Source organism: Haplochromis burtoni, unplaced genomic scaffold (genome assembly GCF_018398535.1).
Source record: "Haplochromis burtoni strain Fernald_Lab_line unplaced genomic scaffold, NCSU_Asbu1 Contig_234, whole genome shotgun sequence".
NCBI lineage: Eukaryota > Metazoa > Chordata > Actinopteri > Cichliformes > Cichlidae > Haplochromis > Haplochromis burtoni.
The window spans coordinates 603,730-609,077 of NW_024582595.1; positions in this window are offsets into that span (position 1 = coordinate 603,730).

Sequence of the window (5,348 nt, forward strand, 5' to 3'; positions counted from 1 at the left end):
TGCAACAACTACTATCCCAAAAAAACTCAGTTCTACAGTTTTGTTTAGATTCCAGGTGCCATTGAATCTTCTCTAGGAGGCTGTGTTCCACTGCAGCTCACTCAGTATTTACAATTTGATCACCACTCTTGCCATACCTCTGCATGACAAGAACAAAGAGGCAAGTTTCTTCACAGGTAACAAGTGGTACCATAAACTAACACCAGAGCCAGGATTGCATTCAACAGCGACTGAAGTTCAGCCACTCCCTTAAGTAGTGGGTCTCAACAAGGTCATCACAGGCGGGTGCATGATTGCCAGCAGGTATGTGGAAAGAAATCTCCAGCGAGTCCCACTACTGCACAAAAACCAATACACCCACATGCACACACATGTAAAGACACTAATAAATAAGACAGAAACTGGCAGGTCAGCACAGTGAGGACAGAGCAACAATGAAGGTGAACTCTTGATCAAAAGCAGAGAACTCCATTTCAATCTTAACAGTCCTCAAAATGTAAAGAGAACTTTCACCATCTACAATTTAAATGAACTCCATTTCCAGAGGAAAATCAAGTGCTGAGGCTTAAAGTCCCATATTTCTTCTTAACAGCTACATGGTCATTTTTGGACTGCCCTGCATTGTTATTAATGATTTGGAAGATTAAGGCTTCTCTGGTGTGGTAGGCAACAAAAACTGAGATACAACCGTCACAGAGGGATTATAGTAGTGATGTAATGGTTCTGAAACCAAGACCAAATCCACAATACACGCACCACCAACCTGCTAAAGATCGTGGTCCTATCCGAAACCACAGATTTGGAAAATCATTACACTCGGAGTCTCAAACAGTATACTACAGGTGGCAGCATTGTTATCAGTACTAATTGTTTAAATTGAGCTGTACCTAAAACACTTGAAAGTTTACATTATCAGCACCCTGCTGAGCTCACCACACCACATTTTGCAAATCTAATTGGTGGGGTTGAAAACTGGTGGGTTCTTCCCTGGTTGTGCTCTGTGCCTGTGGCAGTAAACCCCCATCAATTACCTGCTACAATCTGCTTCATGCTGAACACGAAGGAATGTGTCAACAACCCACAATACTGTTCTGCACACACATGAAAGCCTGGCCATCCAAATAGAGTAAAACCTCTGACAGCATAAATTACTGGGCGGAAAAAGGTGAAGGCGCTGAACATGTATCAACCCTCGTCTGCTGTCAAAGACAGCAGACAGGGAAACAAAGGAACCCACAGTGGCTGAGCAAAAAAATAGACAAGGATGTAAAATGTGCAGTTAGAGGGGATAAGAAGACCAGCCAGTTGTGCTGGACAAAACACTGGCTGACCAATAGGTAGAAAAGTCATACAGTAGCATCCTTTAAGGGACTGTCAGTAGGGCTGTGCGATATGACCAAAATCTCATATCCCGATATTAAGACATCTATCGTCCGATAACGATATAAATCACAAAAATTTAACATTTTCTGTAAATTCTGTGAATCTCGGGCAGCTCAACTTGCGTGAAGTGTTTCCAGCTGGGCGTTGTGTACCTGGGGTCGAGTGTTTCGTACCTGGAGTCGAGTGTTTTAACTGCTGCATGAAACTAAACACTAGACATAGGTTGTAACGGCCGCTGTTTTCTTTGTGAGTATTTATTACACGGCGTTCTGCGGGGAAAAGCCTGTTCTAACGTTTGAGTCTAAGGTTTATTTTTTAGCACCTGGCGGCTCTTTTTTGCTTCTCATCCGTTAATACTCTGCATCTTTCACGATATTCAGTTTATTTTTGAAAAGTCTCAACAGGATCTTGAGCTTTATTGTGAAAGGTTTATGTGGAAAATAAGCAAGCAGACACGCGGTGGTTTTACCGTTATGCTACCGTTACGCTAACGACAACGCATAAAAAGAAGCGCTTGTCTGTCTGTAGTGTAGTTATATTAAATATAAGAGAAAGAGAGAACTTTAAGAAATTAATATAGCCACTACAGTGACCAAAATAATGAAAAAAATATTGCCGTAAACAGTTTATTTTGCGACACCACGAAACAAACGATAGCGTAAAATGCAACGATAGATGTTTTTAGATCGTCATCCGATATATATCGTTATATCGAACAGCCCTAACTGTCAGCTCTTATAATAGTGACTTCCTGTTCACCAAGGTAAACAGGAAGCAAAAATAGCCTTCAGTCGTGTGTGGTGGCAAGACAAACAACTTCCAGCACAATCCAGTGTGCTCATTGTGTAGTTGTGGAAGAGGAGCTGTGGAACTGTTTGATGAGGGATATGTGTGGGTGCCTCTGCCATTGTTCGGCACAGTTGAGAATCATTTATCACAATAGGAGCACCTGGTGTTCAGAAAAAGCTTGAACAGAGCAGGAGCTGGAACACCACAACCAGAGCGTCTTAGCTAACAAAGAGGGCGAAAATAGCAACATCTTTTTCCGCATCTATCACTGTTCCTCTTCACATCTCACTCCCGCTCCTCTCTCCGGCTCAGCTTTTCCCTCCTTTTTTCAGCTGCTTTTAACATGCCTCCATCTCCCCATGTTAATTTGCTGCTTCAGTGACACGCATCATTGGGGGAGTCATTTCTAATAACCCCGCCTGCCCCCGTACACGTGCCTTTGAGTCATGCGCTAAGATGTCATTCAAATTATTAAGCATAATGGTGAAAATGATGCATTTCTAAAGCTTTCCTTGCTTCCTGACATGACTGCGGTAAACTCAACACAGCTAACCAATCCTCCGACATTTTCCCTACCCCCCCCAACCCTCTTCACAGATAAACCCCATGTCCCCATCTCATCTTTTTGAGGAAGAGCACGTACTGAGGTGCTGAGGTAAATCATTTCATTTTCCTGAACGTTTTGCCAGAAGAAAAATCTTTTTATTACTGAAGGATCTGTGTGTCACAACCTCCTCAGTGTCTTATCGCATGTCATGATGCACAGCTTCTCATTTAAAAGGGTTTCAAGGTAGAGGGGCTAGAGCTTTCTTTACCTTCTTTTCCCTGACCTGAGTCAAAGTAATTATTCATTCACGCAGGGCCGTCAGGGATGATCCGCATATGACATTTTCCCTTAGCTGCTTTGTTGTTGCAGATCCAAGGCAGAAAGATTGTCGGAGCCCAACATCTGCTGTTGTCTCCCTTAGCCTCAGCTCAGTACAACACATCTAGGCAGCTAAGAAAATAACTGAACAGAGCCACAGGGATTCTCCTTTTCTCATTTACAAACTTTTTAGCATAAGCAACACATGTGAGGCAGATGGCAAGCTCCAAACATACCCACACAATAATGTTTATTATTTCAGTTATGCGTTATGTTAAAGTAACACAAACCGAGGTGCAGGACAACTTACTGTAATATGCAGACCATTACATGAGAACGTGTTGTATCGCTACAACCTGACGGAGAAACTGTTTTTCTTTGTCTCTGTTTATTTTCTAATTTCACAAATACAGCCTTGACTGCCTAGACGATGCCACGGTGTTCTGGATTAAAAAAAAACAGAAAGCAGATGCCTCTGTAATAAAGACAATTAAACAAGCAGCTGCACCATCTGCCATTGTCCGTGACCAAAGTAATGAGTGGAAAAAGAGGTCTAAGAGGAATTTTGGGAAGGTAGCGATGTGCATACATTCTTAGGCTTATAAACGCCAAGGACCTGCAAAAGTGCCAAGATGGGTCAAACCACACTTATTTTTTTCCAATCTGTGTAATAAGTATGACAGAGGCTTTTTAAGCAATTAAGCAAAGATGACATTCAGCTTAAAGGACCCAAAACAGATTAAAGATGCAGGATAATATAATCTCTGGCATTAGTCATTCCTCCTCCTCTTCGTTTCCAGCTTTACTTCTGCCTCCTGCGTGGCCTGAGCCATAGAAGATAAGTGGTGGGGCAGTGTGTGACCTTGCCCATCTGGGGGTGATTAACTCATTATGCCTCAGAGAGTGGTGACATTCATGCTTGGAGGCCAGCAATTGTCCTCCTTCAAAGGAACAGCAGCAGGTGAAGAAGAGAGAACATTATCAGCAAGACAGGGGAGAAAAAAAAAAAAAAAAAAAGAGGGTTTCAGCCTCACATGCAATGTAGCAGTGAGATTTCTTTAACATCTACAATGAGCATATATCGAATGAGGTATTTTGCATTGAATGACCATCTATCAAACTATTTCACATCTTGTTTAAGCACAAATTAAACAGCTTTAATCTGTTTTCTATTGTAAAGCTTAGTGTTAATATATACAAGCATGAAATTATTACTGCAGCATTCAAAGGCAGGGTCAGAGTTTCGGTGAGATTCTTGGCAAAGACTTGAAATCGTATGTGTTCAAGTGCTGCTGTGTGAAAAAAACATGAGCAAACTTGCATAGAAGTTACTAGATATGGGAAAGAAATGAAATGTTAGTCTGATGTGTTATCTGAGTGCATGTGTGGGCTGAAAAGGATGGTTTGGCATATTTTTCTGCCCCACTTCATTCAACCAGAGACAAAAGCTGGCCTTGGCAAAAAGCTGCTTCGTTTTCCTTCAGCGTGTTTTTCAAGCTGAAGGTTTTAGAAACGCTTCTTTCTTTGGTGGTCAGAATTTTATTGAACAGAGGGACACAGTGTGGTTCACAGTGAGAGAAATGATGTCTTAATGTATGTTGTTGCTGTTTTGTTGTTTTACTTTGTGTATTCCTTGATTCATTTAAATATACACCACAGGAAATATATAATGCTACACAAATTTTTAAAAAAAAATCTAATACGCTGGTACTGCCACACAGGCACAAGAGGAATCTTGGCTTTTTTTGTTTTTACTTTTGTTACGTTATATAATAAATAATCTACTTTCGAATACTGTTGGACCTTGTCTTTAATTAACAACAATCAGACAAGGTTTTGGGGTGTCTCCCACTGTGTTTGTTAACACACATCATTAATCAAGGGGGGGGTTCCATTAAGCAGGTCACTCAGGATCATGCTAAACAATTAAGCTTTGATTAAGAGATTGCTCATCAAGTCATCCCACTAGCAGCCACTGGCACATTTAAAACCCTTAGGATAGGATGCTTTCCATCTACAGCCCTTTACTTGGAAACACTGGTGCTGGCAGTCGATTACAAGTGTACTTGGCTTCAAATATCCTGGGGTAAGCAGACAGACATATCCACACAAGCTATTCAAGTTAGCAAAGTAATAATAATGCATGTAGTAGTTTCTTTTCAACTGCTTCTACCTTCCCTAGATGCCATTACAATACATGACAACCAACTGCTGCTTATTTTTGCCAACAGTTTTCTTTTCTATTGAATAAAATCCCCCAGCTTTCATGAACATCTCTGCTCTAAGCTTGTATGAATAGTCCTTTTTGAAA